Raw genomic sequence first — 17,901 nt, forward strand, 5'->3', positions numbered from 1 at the left:
GCTGCTGGAGCTCCAGGAGAATAATCCAGATGTTTTTCGAAATTATCCCTTGATGACGGACCCCTGCTTTCACTAACTCTTGGCATTGTTGACCCCCCATCTTAAGTAGCAGGACACAGGCATGAGGCTTTTATTTTATTTTTTTGGTTGAATAATAATGATTTGATTCTTTATATTTTCTATATTTTTGGATGCATAGAATGCACTTTTTGGTTAGTTCTATTGGCAGATAGCATGTCTAATGTTATTTGTTTTCTTTTTTTTTTTTTATGCACAGTAGGCAGCTACATTTAAAAAAAATACAATGTAAAATTGACAAGGGACACCAACATGTTGTATCTTTGATCTTAAAAACTATGGAATAATGGTGTTGTGGTAACTTGAGCCAAAAAAAAAAAAAAAATAAGCATAATATTATTCTTGATATCACTAGAAAAAAAAGCCTTTGAAAATGTGTTTCCAATAACTCCACAGTATCACCAGCAAAGCAGCTTCATTACTATCCCATTAAAGAGAATTGTGCGGTTGTTCGAGATTTCATAATTTGCCACGTCACAAATGTTAATTCTCCATTACAAATGCTAGTTAACAAGACCGAACGTTTCTGGCTCGGACTTGTGTCGGAAAATCTGACAACAGACATTTGTCCGCGGAAAATTTTAAAGCCTACTATCCAACATTTGTCCGCGGAAATTTTTAAAGCCTACTATCCAACATTTGTCCGCGGAAAATCCGAGAACAATTGTCCAATGGAGAATACAAACAGTTGGATTTTCCGCCAACAGCATGTCACCACACAATTCCCGTCGGAAAATCCGATCATGTGTACAAGGCTTTACTCCCTCACTCTCACTATCTTTCTGTAGTAGTGAGAATATTTGGGCCAGCCATTCAAAGGAGAGAATCAGGTCTGGAACTTTAAAGCTAAACTTTGGGCACAAAAAGGTTCACTTATTCTTAATAGCCACAAAGAATGTAATTCCACTTTATGTGCGCCAAATGCCTTTACAAACTCAAATATTACTTTGTGAAAATAGAGGTGACACCATTGGGCTCCATATAGCCTGTAAGGAAAGCAGAGCTGTGGGTGGAACCCAGAATGCCCATCTACTGTATGCTGCCTCCAGTAAACCATAAGGAGGCACATACAAGACCAGCCACTCTGTATAAGGAGGGAGAGCCGCACAGACCAGTCATTATTTAAGGAAGCTCCTGCCCATAGGCAAAGTGCAGGAACTGTTTCATGCTGGAGTACTGTACAAATGTGTAAGAAATACACAAACAATATTCAAGAGAGAATATACATGTTTTTTGTATTTAAAGCAGGAGTCCACCGGGACTCAGCGTTTTTTTTTTTTTTTTAAAAGCCAGCAGCTACAAATACTGCAGCTGCTGACTTTTAAAATAGTGACACTTACCTGTCCAGCGCGCCCGCGATGTCGGCACCCGAAGCCGATCTCTAGATCGTCTCTCGGGTGCTGCCGTCGCCATCTTGGGTATGGGAATCAGGAAATGGAGCCTTTCGGCTTCATTTCCCGGTTCCCTACTGCGCATGCGCGAGTCGCGCTGCGCAATAAGGATGGTCCCCGCTACCTCTGGGATCTGTGTGTTTCCCAGCAGGCAGCGGGGCACTTGCGGAAAGGGGCGCCCCTTTCCGCAGAGAGCTATCCCGAAAGTGGGTGCAGATACCTGTACTGTACAGGTATCTGCACCCCCCTCCCCCCTGAAAGGTGCCAATTGTGGCGCCGGAGGGGGGGGAGGGTTCCGATGAGCTTTAGGGTGGACCTCCGCTTTAACCGCTTCCCGACCGCCTCATGCCGCTATACGTCGGCAGAAGGACACATACAGGCAGAATCACGTACCTGTACATTGCCCGCGGGAAGCTCCATGAGACCAGTCGTGGGTCCCGTGGACTCAATCGCCGTGGGGATACCCGCGATAGCCTTACAAAGAGGAAGAACGGGGAGATGCTAAAGTAAACAAGCATCTCCCTGTTCTGCCTAGCAACAGTGACACTGATCTGTGCTCCCTGTGATTGGAGCAGAGATCAGTGATGTGTAAAACACAGCCAAGCCCCTCAAAGTTAGCAACACGCCCCAAGGACACACTTAAACCCTACACTGCCACCTAGTGGTTAACCCCTTCACTGCCAGTGTCATTTACACAGGAATCAGTACATTCGTATAGCATTGATTGCTGTATAAATGACAATGGTCCCAAAAATGTGTCAAAAATGTCTGATGTGTCTGCCATAATGTCGCAGTCACGATAAAAATCGCTGATCGCCGGCATTTAAATTTTTTTTTATAAAAATGGCATAAAACGATTCCCTATTTTGTAAACGCTAAAATATTTGTGCAAACCAATCAATAATCGCTTATTGCGATTTTTTTACCAGAAATATGTAGAAGAATACGTATTGGCCTAAACTGAGGAAAAAAATAGTTTTTTTATGTATTTTTGGGGGATATTTATTATAGCAAAAAGTAAAAAATAATGCGTTTTTTTCAAAATTGTTACTCTTTTTTGTTTATAGCGCAAAAAATAAAAACCACAGAGGTGATCAAATACCATCAAACGAAAGCTCTATTTGTGGGGAAAAAAGGATGTTGATTTTGTTTTGGAGCCCCGTCGCACGACCGCGCAGTTGTCAGTTAAAGTGACGCAGTAACGAATTGCAAAAAGTGCTCTGGCCAGGAAGGGGTTAAATTCTTCCGGGGCTGAAGTGGTTAAGCGGTATTTGTTTAGGTCAGATTTCAGTTTGGATATGATAGAAATATTGGTGCTACTATTGGTGACAAACTTGCTAGTAGTTTATTGTCTTTTATGCTCGTTCCTCAGGGGTTCACTGCTTACTGAGTCACTAAGCCAGTACATGCATATAAGCAATAACACAAAAGTCCCATCTTTTCTGCAAGACTCCCTAAGTAGTAAAGCCATGGATTTACCATAACATACATGAACGTAGGAACTTGTAAAAAGAATTCAGCAAGGAAGCGTACATATATGTCATATTACAACATGCCTAGGAAATCATGCTGCTCTGGGCACATATAAATTATTTTGTTCCATTATATAGGTTTTACCCATTTTTTTTCCCCAAGAGATATAAATCTTCTGTTTCAGGCAAGGAGCCCTCAGCTTTATATCTCAAGCTGCCGTTGAACTCTACAATCCACCAATTAGGAGGTAAAAGTAACAAAAGATAACAAAACCCTTGTCCACTAATAAAGCTATCCTTTCAGTGCCTGACCTTTACCAATGAGTAAGAATTTAGGGGATTAATGATTAGAAGCTAGGCATTTTGTTATGTAATCTCTGCTGAAGTGGAGGAACAGTCACACTGATCTATGATCCTCTTCTTAAAGTGAGATTTATTTACCAAATGACCTTGACTGTTGTGATTCATGTCCATCACTGGAGAGAGCCTGGAGCTGCATTTTCTCCAGGAAAGGTGTAATTTGATGCATTTAAAGCTAAACATAATGTCATGTCCCAGTGAGTTTATAAATATGAGGCATTATTACAAAATCTAATGATATAACTACAAATATCTTACACAAGTTCAGGTTATAGCCTCTCAATAACACCCTCACACACAATTAAAATAATGAAAAGTAACATTTTGACCTAATGCAGTATTAAAACCCCAAACCAAAAACTTAATATATTGTAGCTTACCCAGCATTAGATGTGGTGGCGGCATTTGTTTTCTTTTTTTTTCTTTTTATCCCTTGGTTTTCTCTGGTGATCTGACCAGTAACAGACCTCTTGTATTGGAATGCCTCCACTCTGGATGAAGGAGAACAGGGGGGCACATTTGGGCAGTGGCATGGTCAAGGGGGCAGGGGAGTGTTACTGTACTAGCAGATTTAGATACACTAACAAATTGAAGCCAAACTCCAGCTCACACATTATAAGCAGTTACAGCAAACAGTTTATATTTCTTTTGAGATAAGGGTGTTATATAAATAAAAAATGAGTTGATCATTGTAAGAACCCCTGTCAGTGGTAAATGGTTTGGCTGAACGCTCTAACTGATACATAAGCAGGAGGGCTTGTTCTGTTGAAAAGCGACAGACTTACTGACTGGATCACCGGGTGAAAGTAAAAGAAAGAAAACCTAAAAAAGAAAACGACTGCAGCCATCACATCTAAGAAGTTGTACATTATATGTAATATGTCCAACATAATAAATGTTTGCTTTTGCGTTTAATACTGCTTTAAATTGTTCACAGGTGATGGGTTACAGAAATAGTAGTCTTAACTTTATTCAAGTCTCAGTAGGGTCTCGTGGCCTACAGCCATCTCACACCACAGCCTACTGAGATTTGATGCTAAAGTGATGGCTTTTCTTCCATATCAGAACCCCAATCAGGATAGCTGTGAGCTGGTTATATACTGCAACTAAAGTCTCATCAGCTTCTCTATGCACTGTACCTTCCAAATTTGGGAAACACTTCATAAACCCTATTCTGGGTTAAAACAATTTTTATATGTATTGACCCCAGCAGAACCAGAAGAGTACGACTGCATGGGTATAGAGTGAGGCAAAGGATTGAAGGTTTTAACTAAGACAGCAGCCACCAGCACAAGGGACACCTCTCATCAAACGTAGGTACTGTCCCTTGTGCTAATTAAAAAAAAAAAAAAAAATATATATATATATATATATATATATATATATATATATATATATATATATATATTCTCTTCCATCTGGAAAGCATGAATCATTGCAATAAAACCCTTAGCACAGCTATAGATCATTAACCTTCAAGTAATACAAAATAATAATACAAGTTTATACAATAGCACTTTGATTTTCTTTCTCTACGACTCCCTTTCCAATTTTTTGCTTTCCAGATGTCCTACCACTGCCCGGTACAACCTTGATCGGATCACTGAAGGTGCTAAAAGAATGCATTAATTGCAGACGATTAAGTGCTCGATAGTAATATGTAAATGGTAAATGTGATACTGGTGCCCCAGTTTGGTAGCAGACTAATGCTTGTCTCCTTCTGTTGTCCTTTTAATGATGAGTGCCTGAAATTCATCATTTGCCCTCCTCAAGGCTTTTACTGCAGTTCAGTGTGCTAAGGCAAGGTCGTTCTTTCATCCCATTAGAATGCTGTGTTGGTTTAAAATAGACTCTTAGCATTTGTTCCAGCTGTGCTCTGATTCCACCAGCTTAGTCCTGTGTGTTACTTGAGGCTGGCTAACAGAGCATTTGTCCCTGATAGCTAATTACACAGGATTAGAAGTGCATGGGAACACCTATTCTGCTTTTAACATTCTTAAAAGTCTTTATGTCTTAACCTGTTATTTTAACAATTACCTGTTTAATATGAATTAATGAATGTAACAGGTTTAACACAATGCACTTTAGGGAATATTATAAACACATACATAAATACAAATGAATGGTGATATTGATAAAAAGGTAATGAGTTGGGTTGTCATTTTCTGTTACATCCTGTACACATGGACATCAAAAGAAGGCTTCTAAGACTCTGGGGTTGAAAGGGTGTATAGAGCAAAATAGGTCAGTACACACCACCAGAGTAGTCAGATAACATTACTGGAGATCGTTTGATGTCTGACCTGATGTCTCCAAACAGCAGCTTGGTGTAGGCAGCAGGCTTCATTCTCACCCCAGGAGCCATCATCAAATAAGGGAGATATCTACAGTCTAAGAAATTATGTTGATTCTGGTGTTTGTTTAAATCAAGTCTGGGTTGGAGCTAAATCTCAATCTCAATGGCACTTATTATTATTCATGAAATGCACAGGTTACTCCCTTAGAACTGATCCTCTCCTAATAAACACAGAAGAATTTCCAAGAGAGTGGCTAAATTCATTGGCTTAATACAGTAGAACCATTTCATTTAAATGGCCCTAGGATGGCATCCAGAAGAGAGCTGCCATTGGAGTTTTGAAAAGTGACATCTGCTCTTTCCTTCAAGTGTATACAAGCTTCTTACAGATAACAAAGGATGGTAAATCTTTGAGGTTATCTTTGTAGACTCATACTGAGGCAGAAGAAAAGGCTGTGACTTGTCTAGGAGTACTGTATAACAGTGGTCATCAACCCTGCCCTCAGGACTCACTAACAGGCCAGGTTTTATGTATTACCTTGGGGAGATGCAGACTAGAATACTGCAATCACTGAGCAGCAAATTATATCACCTGTGATGTATTTCAGTTATCTTGCAAACCTGGCCTGTTAGTGGGCCCTTAAGACAGGGTTGATGACCACTACTGTAAAACACCCCAAGACCAATACATCTTTGGGGGGGGGGGGGTGTTTAATAATTCCTGTTGGAAAAATCATTGTTTCTCCTTTAATAGGTTGGAGTTGAGAGTGCATGCTCGGATTCTTCACATTTCTTGCTTGCAAATACTGACTTACTATGTTTTGTCAGTTCTTTAGAGATTTTCAAATCCATATCTAATTGTATATACTTGGAAGAAAGGTACCCATAAGTCTGTCTTTTACTGGACTCTCTGTCTTTCTGCCCACACCCTATTATTTTTTCTTTGTCTGTCACAATAGTTTTCCTTCAAATTTCTAACCATCAATGGCCAACTTTAGAGACAAAATGAGTATATACTTAAAGAATTAAGTATACTTAAGGAATTATAATGTCATTTGTTACACATTTTTTCTCTAAATTTGGCCATTGATGGGTAGCAATTGGAAGGAAAATTCTCAAGAAAAGAATGCTCTAAGAAAGTTTGTTTAATTTTTCTAATCAATAGTATTATATAATATATATATATATTTTTAATATATTTTTTTATTTTAATATTTAATAGAATTATACAAATATCTTTCTTTTAAAACATACTTCTTAAACAATTATGTTTAACATTACATTTGACATAACTTAACATCCCCCTCTCCCTCCCTAAACCCAGGAAAAAAAAAAAACACGTCTACCCTAACCCTTCTCTCACTCCCCTCCCTCTCCGTCCTCGTTACCCTCTAGCATTAAAAAATATCTATTCATTTTCAAAAATGCAAGCCATTGTTGCCATACCCTCTGATATTTTTCCCTTGTTTCCTCCATCGTTTATATCGACTCTTCTATTACTCTTATCCGCTCAACCCTCCTAGCCCACTCTTTTATTGTCGGGACCTGCTGGGTTTTCCAATGGTATGGGATCAGAGCTTTAGCTGCATTTAATAGATATGGGATTAATGTCCATTTGTATTGTGCGGCCCCCTTCTCTGAGTCATGGAACAGACATACCCATGGGGGTTTTTCAATCATTTCCCCTGTTATCAAAAATATTATTTCTATTATTTTGTCCCAATAGGGTGTTATTTTAGGGTATTCCCACCACAGATGTTTAAAAATCCGCAGTACCGTGCAACCCCTCCAGCAGGTAGGCGAGGCATCTCCTCTAATCCTCTGTACCCTTTGGGGGGGTCATATACCACCTTGCTAATAGCTTATAGGACATTTCGATCGTTTGTACGTCTTTTGGAAGTAAGTGTGTCATTCTAATTATTTTATTCCTATGGTCGTCATTTCTTAATTGGCCTATCTCCCTTTCCCATTTTTCAAGGTAAGCAAGATACTCACAGTCTGCCTCCCGCCTTAGTATTTTGTATATTTTTGATATCCTTCTCTCTAGACTTTGCGATGACTTCAGAAGTTTGTCTAGTGATCTAAGGTGTGTCGTGCCTCGTAGCGGCTGTGGTAAACCTTGTGCAAAATGTAAAATTTGAGTATGTCTCCATCTATCTAATGGTTTGTGCCCCCATTCTTGTGTAATCTCCCTGTAAGTGCATATACTATTCCCTTGCATCACTTCCTGTAGTGTTATTTCCTCCCTCTTCGCCCACCTACTAAAATATAAACACTCCTCCTTCACGGGAGGAAAGAATTTTTTATCTAAAAGTGACATTAGTGGGGAATTATAATTCCATTTGTGTCTCTTGTTTATTTTATCCCAGATTTTTAATGTGTTCATTGTTAATGTGCTCGTGCTTACTCCTAAGTCTCGAAACTGAGGTGGTATCCATATCATCTTGCCTAAACACGTTCAATTTGTATGCAATCAGGCAGACCCTTGCTCTACATAGTTGAAGGTAAATCTAAAGGAAATTGAAGAAGAAAATGGTATATTATATGGCCCGGCTTAACAGTGTATGTGGTTTTCATTCAGTGAAGTATATTCATATTCATTCCAAAATCAAATGTTAAAAACAAATGAAATCTTTCGAACATCAGATGTTCTCAGAATGTTCTGAGAATTTTCATACACATTTTCCTAAGAATTTTTGTTTGAAAGCCTATCCATCTATGACCAGCTTAGCCCTAAACCTATGACACATACATGTCATAACTGTGTGATTTCTCATTGAATAGGTTATATGAGAAAAAAAAAAAAGACTGATGTAAAATGCTGCAGAGAATACTTGTTCAATAGAAACTGGCTGACCTTTGGCCTGTATGTATGGCAGCTGGTCTGACAGAAACCCGCCATTTGGCCAGTGCTTGTCGTAGGGTCATGACCGAAAAAGGTCTGCCGACCAGCACCCATTCACTGCTCTTAGTCAATGGCTGAGAACGCTGACTGGAGTGTTCTGGCGGGGGGCCTGCCCCCTGTTAGAACACAATAGCACAGTGGCGGAGCTGTTGATTGTTAGTACAACGGCTCCTACCTGAGCTGTCAGGTTTTTTTCGTTCAACCCAAAAAAAACGAGTAGTGTGTACGAGGCTTAAGCTTAGCAGTTACGATTACATTATCCTGTAAGTACACAATACAATTTGGTACTGTGTTCAAGAAAAGCTTGACCGCCGCACACAGATGTAGGTCGGCAGAATGGCACAGGCAGGCAAATGGGCATACAGGTACATCCCTTTAAAATTTGCCACCCTTCCCGCGGGTTCCGGGAACTTGATGTTCTCCGGCAGCCCGCGTTTGTGGTGTGAAGAGGTAGAACGGTGGGAGATGCCTATGTAAACAAGGCATTTCCCCATTCTGCCTTGTGTCATGACAGAGATCTACTGCTCCCTGTGCCATGTCCTAGGTAGCACCTCCCCCCACAGTTAGAATCACTCCCTAGGACACACTTAACCCCTTCATCGCCCCCTAGTGGTTAACCCCTTCCCCCTTCTTGGTGGAGTTTAGCAGACTCCGAATATACACAGACAAAAACAAAAGCAGAGAAGCGCTTCTAAGTGCAGTTAGCCCTTGTACACACGGTCGGAGAATCCTATCGGACCGTGTCGTCGGATAATCCGACTGTGTGTGGTATGCATTGGACTGTTTCCGTTGGAATATCCGTCGGACCCAATTTTTCAACATGTTGGAAATATTTCCCGACCAACTGGGCCGATCGGACATACTCTGATCATGTGTAGAGAATTTTGATCGGACCAAGTGCCACGCATGCTCAGATCAAATTCCTACATCAAAGCTATTGGCTACTAGCCTGAATGTAGTCCCATCGTAACGAAATTACATCATCACGTTCTGAAAGATCGGATTTTTCGCCAACTTTGTCCTACCGTGTGTATGCAACAGTTTCGGACAAGATCCGACGGACAAAATCCGACGGATTTGGTTGTGGAAATCTCCGGCCGTGTGTACAGGGGCTAAGACTTTGTATTTTAAAAGACCCCACAACAGGTTTACTTACAATAGATAGTTAAACAACAGGCGCATCAATAAGTGTAAAGCCCCATACACACTATCACTTTTTCTGCTGAGTTTTTCCTTCAGGTTTACCAAAACCATGTAGTGCAAGGGCCTGCCTGATTGCACTGAATAAAAATTGAAACTCCTAAGGTTTGACCTCATATTATATGGTTTTGGTAAATCTGAAGGAAAAACTCAACAGAAAACCTGATAGTGTGTATGGGGCTTAAGTCCAGAATGCCAGCTGGTGCTGGTTGCGGGAGCTGCTGGTACTGTAAGATGGAATCTGACAGAAGTCCCCGTGTGGAGGAGGTTACCGCCTGAAGTCCTTCCAGAAGTAGGTGGGCACCCTGGAGTAGGATGACGCAGGCAAGGCTCAGGACCAGCATGCACCACGTTTCAGAGCATGTGCACCCCCTTCTCAAGCAAATAACAACACCTAATGATGTGGTATGTATATATATATATATATATATATATATATATATATATATATATATATATATATATATATACACATACACACACAGTATCTCACAAAAGTGAGTACACCCCTCACATCTTAAATATTTATTATATCTTTTCATGTGACAACACTGAAGAAATTATACTTTGCTGCAATGTATAGTAGTGAGTGTTCAGCTTGCATAAAATTTGCTGTCCCCTCAAAATAACTCAACACACAGCCATTAATGTCTAAACCGCTGGCAACAAAAGTGAGTATACCCCTAAATGAAAAGGTTCAAATTGGGCACAAAGTGTCAATATTTTCTGTGGCCACCATTCATTTTCCAGCACTGCCTTAACCCTCTTGCGCATGAAGTTCACCATAGCTTCACATGTTGCCACTGGAGTCTTCTTCCACTCCTCCATGATGACATCTCTGAGCTGGTGGATGTTAGAAACCTTGTGCTTCTCCATCTTCGGTTTGAGGATGCCCCAGAGATACGCATTAAGGTTTAGGTCTGGACACATGCTCGGCCAGTCTATCACTTTTACTCTCAGCTTCTTTAGCAAGTCAGTGGTCTTCTTGGAGGTATGTTTGGGGTAGTTATGTTGGAATACTGCCCTGTGGCCCAGTCTCTGAACGGAAGGAATCATGCTTGGCTTCAGTATGTCACAGTACATGTTGGCATTCATGGTTCCCTCAATGAACTGTAGCTCTCCAGTGCCGGCAGCACTCATGCAGCCCTGGACCATGACACTCTCACCACTATGCTTGACTGTAAACAAGACACACTTGTCTTTGTTGTCTTTGTCCTCCTCACCTGGTTGCCACCACACACACTTGACACCATCTGAACCAAATAAGTTTATCTTGGTCTAATCAGACCACAGGACATGGTTCAGTAATCCATGTCCTTAGTCTGCTTGTCTTCAGCAAACTGTTTGCAGGCTTTCTTATGCATCATTTTTAGAAGAGGCTTCCTTCTGGGAAGACAGCCATGCAGACCAATTTGATGCAGTGTGCTGCCTATGGTCGGAGCACTGACAGGCTGACCCCCCAGGCCCAAACCCCTTCAGCCTCTTCAGCAATGCTGGCAGCACTTATATGTCTATTTCCCAAAGACAACCTCTGGATATGACGCTGAGCAGTGTACTCAATTTCTTTGGTCGACCATGGAGAGGCCTGCTCTGAGTGGAACCTGTCCTGTTAAACCGAAGCATGGTCTTGGCCACCATGCTGCAGCTCGGTTTCAGGGTCTTGGCAATCTTCTTATAGCCTAGGCCAGGGGTGTCAAACTCAAATTCATCAGGGGCCGCGTCAGCAGTATGGTTGCCCCCAAAGAGCCAGTTGTATCTGTAGGACTATGTATATACTCTTTATTATCATAATTAATTGTCTCTCCATTCAATTACTACTGGCTTTAATAATAATTTAAGTAAAAACGAACTCAGAAAACAGAAACTAAGAAGAATAATAGCAAGCAGATATTCAAATGTACAATTATTGTACAATTTATTGAAAAATTTGTTTTGGTAACAGTAATTAAAAAATAAACATACAAATATTGCCAGGCACTGTTTATTACACATATGGCAAACACAAGGCATTAACTTTCTTTAACTTTTCTGAATGGATGTCTGACACCATTTTCCTGAGGTCATAATAATTATAAGCAGACATCCAGAGCACCCTGCTCTCAATACAGCAGATGTCAAGAGAGAAGGGTTCAGGAATTTGATACGTACAGAGCGCAGGGCTCAGGATTGCTCTATGTACAGAGTGAAGGGTTCAGGAGAGAGTGCAGGGGTCAGGATTGTGCTACGCACAGACTGCAGGGGTCAGGATTGCGCTACGTATAGAGTGCAGGAAAATGGCTAATTGGGCCCAATTTAGACTTTTTCAGTTAGGGGTGTACTCACTTTTGTTGTCAGTGGTTTAGACATTCATGGTTATGTGTTGAGTTCTTTTGAGGGGACAGAAAATTGACACTGTTATACAAGCTGGACACTCACTACTTTACATTGTAGCAAAGTGTTTCTTCAGTGTTGTCACATGAAAAGATAGAATAAAATATTTACAAAAATATGAGTGAGAGGTGTACTCACTTTTGTGAGATACTGTACAGCACACTGCATCTGTTAGGGCTCATTTACACTAGTGGATGGAGTGCAGTAAAACATTTTTCTTATACACATAAAAAAGGGTCTGAAGATCAAACCTACCAAGCGTATCCTCAGAACAAAGACATAGCGGCCATGGAGTGGGAGGTTGCGGCTATGTCTTTGTTCTGATAGATGCAGTGAGTTTTGAGCATATGCTTGGTAGGTTTGATCTTCAGGCCCTTCTTATGTGTATTTTGGTCTTGCTGATGGGTGCATGATCTCTATTTGTTATCAGATGGGACACTGTAGGTGGCCTGGGGGATGCAATTGATTTAATATGTCTGCATTCATCATGACATCCTTGATATATTTCTCTCCTCGTGTGTAATATATATATATATATATATATATATATACATACCCTTTTATTTTGACATTTCTAGTACCGGCTCCATTGTGCTCCTCCTGCCATCAATTGCCACCGCTGGTGTTGGCACTTCTTCTTACATCAGTTTTGGACCCTTTAGTAGTGTGCATTAGCTTGATTACATTCTATATACATGGTGAGTTTTAGGTTCATGTTGTGTGCCCCTCTGTATAGTGCTCAGACCCTAATGGATATACATTGAACATATTATTTATGTTGTTATATATTTTTGATACACATTTACTTTGATAACAGAAATGTTTATTTACAGTCATGCGTACTTATTAATAATTGTTAATGCCAATTTTTTTACATTATTGTTGGGATTTTTTTTTTATTGTATTTGTCTTTTTGTAGCTACATATTGCGTTATAAGCTCCTGAAGAAGCTGAAAAGTGAAACACGTCGAGCAACAAGCATCACGCTGGTTACAGTAGCTACTTTATGTGTATATTGTACATGTGCACTGAATTGTTTCTATGAAATGTGGACAACATTCATTGTCCCCCGTTTCTTTTAAAATTTTGGACTCCAAGAAAGATGTTTTTATAACAATTTTTTTTGTGTGTGTTTTGGCACCATTAAAATCCCCTTCTGTTCCAAAATTCTTTGAAAACTATTGATAGATACAAGATAACAGAAACCCTTTCATTGGATCCTTCTTTCCCATTGATCAGGGGTCACCTCCCCATATGTACACATGTATAGGGATTGCCACGACCATTGATGAGGGCCCCCCCATATGTACACATGTATAGGGATTGCCACGAACAATGATGATTCTTCTTTTTTATTGCAGATGTACGCAGTATTTACTGCAGACACAGCTCAAAAGGCAGGACTACCCCAGTAAGCGACACAGAATATGAAAGCTACATTGAGACTCCACCAGCATGTGACGTTCACAAGGAGTCTTCACCAGCATGTGACGTTCATACTGAGACACCGCCAGCATGCGACGTTCACATGGAGACTCCACCAGCATGTGTAGTTCACACGGAGACTCCACCAGCATGTGACATTCATATTGAGACACCATCTGAATGTCACATTCATGTTGAGACTGCAGCACAATGTGACGTTCATGTTGAGAACCCATCAAAACACCAGGGCAGCCATTTTAATATCTCTTCCCATGAAGATGAAGGCAAGCTTAAAAGAAAGGATAGGCAGATCCTGGTGGTAGGCAATTCCTTTATTAGAGGAACAGAGAGGGCAATCTGTCAGAATGACCAAAATCGACAAACAGTATATATGTCAGGGAGTGGTTAGACCAGACTGTGTGGACTGCACAGAGGGAACCCAAACGCATGTGAATGCAATAACAATGTGTTTATTATAAATAAAAAGGAAAATGAAAACAAACAGTGCACTACCAACCACAACAAGTAATATATATATATAATAAATGGGAACTACCAGTGACGTCAACGAAAGCCAGGCCGAGGTCAAACACCGGGGAAACAGTAGAAGTGTAAGGACGGATGGATGGGCTGCAGAGCAGGGATCAAGGTAGCAGGAGACAAGAGGGATGGGTCCAGGATGGGCTAAGAATCAGGAAGGGACAGGTCAGGTAAATACAAAGTCCAGGTTCAGGTCCAAAGGTTCAGGTCCAAAGGTTCAGGTCCAAAGGTTCAGGTCCAAAGGTTCAGGTCCAAAGGTTCAGGTCCAAAGGTTCAGGTCCAAAGGAGAGAGTGTGATACTGAGACAAGCATGTTAGGGCTTGCTGGGTCTTTATAAGACTACTGATTACCCTCACGTAACAGCTGATCGCTGCAGGTGCTGTCTGCTCCACACTGCCGGAGTACACCCGTTGGTGAGCGCTGGTACTACAGTCCAGGGATCCAATAGTGCCACCAGGAGGTATGTCCTCTTATTACAGGCCCTGGGTGTTAGAAGACACCCGCTGGTGGACACTGGTACTGCAATCCAAGAGATCAACAGCGCCACCAACGGGTGGACCATTTCATGACAATATTGTTTCCCAGTCGCATGAGTTCGGGACATTGCAGATCAGATGGATGGATTGTTGGATGGTGCTGGTGAGGACCCAGCTGTCATGGCACATATTGGAACCAACGACAACATTAGTAGAAAATGGAGCACCCTACAAAATTATTTCAGGGACTTAGGGGCTATATTGAAACATTTTTTAAAATACTGCCTGTACCTAGAGCCACACCAAGGAGAAAGCATGAGCTTAGAGAGCTTAGCAAGTGGCTGAACAACTGGTACAAGAAGGAGGGGTTTGGCTTCATGGAGACCTGGACTGACTTTTCAATTGGTTACTTGCTCTACTTTTTCCAATTTGGACATTTTCACTTAGGGTTGTACTCACTTTTGTTGCCAGTGGTTTAGACATTAATGGCTGTGTGTTAGTTTGAGAGTACAGCAAATTTACACTGTTATACAAGCTGTACGCTCACCACTTTACATTGTAGCAAAGTGTCATTTCTTCAGTGTATCACATGAAAAGACAAAGTAAAATATTTACAAAAATGTGCGTGAGGGGTGTACTCACTTTTGAGAAATACTGTATGTATATATACACACATCAGCCACCCGGAAGTTTCCTGGCAGCCCGTGGAGAAAACTGACTAAGGTATGTACATAAGAATTAAAAACGCTGGTAAATTTGTGGCTTATATAAATACATAATAATAGATGATAAAGGAATATATTAGATAGACAAGGTGAGAGGGAGGAATAAGACCGACGAGGGGAAGGTTATATGTAAATATATACAAATATATGGGGTGTCCTGGGGCTAGGATGAGAACCCAAAAAGGGATATTAACCACTTAACGACCACCACATGCCATTGTACGTCATCACAATGGCATGTACAGGCACAAGCACGTACATGTACGTGCTTGCCTTCCAGCGGGTGGGGGGTCCCGCTGGATGCGGCGGTCCGGTTCGCTTCAGGAGCGATCCGGGATGAGGGGATGGCCGTTGGTTTCTGGCCATACCCTCTCGATTGCTCCTGGCGAATGAGAAGCTTCCTCCCACTGTGTATTGTATACACAGGCAGGGAGGAAGTGATGTCATTCTCCTCGGGGCGGTCTTATTGACCGGACTACGAGGAGAGGACACAGTAAATCTGAACCAAACACTACACTGACACTAACTAACACACAGGCACACAACCCCCCCCCCCCGATCGCCCCCCGATGTCCCCCCCCAGTCACAGTGTCACTGATTGCAGTGATAATTTATTTACTGATCACTGCATTCAGTGTCAGTTGTAAAAGTAAAAAGTGTCAGGGCAGTTAGTGTTAGGTCCAGGGTAGCCCCCTACCACCCCCAATAAAGATTTAACCCCCTGATTGCCCTTAGAGTTAACCCTTTCACCCCCTTTTGCCAGTGTCCCTAAGCTATCCTTTTTCTGATCGCTGCATTAGTGTCGCTAGTGTCGCTAGGTAGCTAGTTATTTTTTTAGGTTCACCGCCAGGTTTTTATAGCGCTAGGTACCCTGATATACTACCCAATAACGGTTTTAACCCCCTGATTGCCCCTAGTTAACCCTTTCACCCCCTTTTGCCAGTGTCACTAAGCGATCATTTTTCTGATCGCTGCATTAGTGTCGCTAGGCAGCTAGTTATTTTTTTAGGTTCACTGTCAGGTTTTTATAGCGCTAGGTACCCTGATATACTACCCAATAACTGTTTTAACCCCCTGATTGCCCCTAGTTAACCCTTTCACCCCCTTTTGCCAGTGTCACTAAGCGATCATTTTTCTGATCGCTGCATTAGTGTCGCTAGGTAGCTAGTTATTTTTTTAGGTTCACCACCAGGTTTTTATAGCGCTAGGTACCCTGATATACTACCCAATAATGATTTTAACCCCCTGATTGCCCCTAGTTAACCCTTTCACCCCCTTTTGCCAGTGTCACTAAACGATCATTTTTTTGATCGCTGCATTAGTGTCGCTAGGTAGCTAGTTATTTTTTTAGGTTCACCGCCAGGTTTTTATAGCGCTAGGTACCCTGATATACTACCCAATAATGGTTTTAACCCCCTGATTGCCCCCAATTAACCCTTTCACCCCCTTTTGCCAGTGTCACTAAGCAATCATTTTTCTGATCGCTGCATTAGTGTCGCTAGGTAGCTAGTTATTTTTTTAGGTTCACCGCCAGGTTTTTATAGCGCTAGGTACCCTGATATACTACCCAATAACGGTTTTAACCCCCTGATTGCCCCTAGTTAACCCTTTCACCCCCTTTGCCAGTGTCACTAAGCGATCATTTTTCTGATCGCTGCATTAGTGTCGCTAGGTAGCTAGTTATTTTTTTAGGTTCACTGCCAGGTTTTTATAGCGCTAGGTACCCTGATATACTACCCAATAACGGTTTTAACCCCCTGATTGCCCCTAGTTAACCCTTTCACCCCCTTTTGCCAGTGTCACTAAGCGATCATTTTTCTGATCGCTGCATTAGTGTCGCTAGGTAGCTAGTTATTTTTTTAGGTTCACCGCCAGGTTTTTATAGCGCTAGGTACCCTGATATACTACCCAATAATGGTTTTAACCCCCTGATTGCCCCTAGTTAACCCTTTCACCCCCTTTTGCCAGTGTCACTAAACGATCATTTTTCTGATCGCTGCATTAGTGTCGCTAGGTAGCTAGTTATTTTTTTACGTTCACCGCCAGGTTTTTATAGCGCTAGGTACCCTGATATACTACCCAATAATGGTTTTAACCCCCTGATTGCCCCCAATTAACCCTTTCACCCCCTTTTGCCAGTGTCACTAAGCAATCATTTTTCTGATCGCTGCATTAGTGTCGCTAGGTAGCTAGTTATTTTTTAAGGTTCACCGCCAGGTTTTTATAGCGCTAGGTACCCTGATATACTACCCAATAACGGTTTTATCTCCCTGATTGCCCCTAGTTAACCCTTTCACCCCCTTTTGCCAGTGTCACTAAGCGATCATTTTTCTGATCGCTGCATTAGTGTCGCTAGGTAGCTAGTTATTTTTTTAGGTTCACCACCAGGTTTTTATAGCGCTAGGTACCCCGATATACTACCCAATAATGGTTTTAACCCCCTGATTGCCCCTAGTTAACCCTTTCACCCCCTTTTGCCAGTGTCACTAAGCAATCATTTTTCTGATCGCTGCATTAGTGTCACTAGTGTTGCTAGGTAGCTAGTTATTTTTTTAGGTTCACCGCCAGGTTTTTATAGCGCTAGGTACCCCCATATACTACCCAATAATGGTTTTAACCCCCTGATTGCCCCTAGTTAACCCTTTCACCAGCGATCACCGTAT

Source organism: Lithobates pipiens, unplaced genomic scaffold (assembly GCF_037356315.1).
Source record: "Lithobates pipiens isolate NorthernLeopardFrog02 unplaced genomic scaffold, aLitPip1_a1.2 Scaffold_19, whole genome shotgun sequence".
Classification (NCBI taxonomy): domain Eukaryota; kingdom Metazoa; phylum Chordata; class Amphibia; order Anura; family Ranidae; genus Lithobates; species Lithobates pipiens.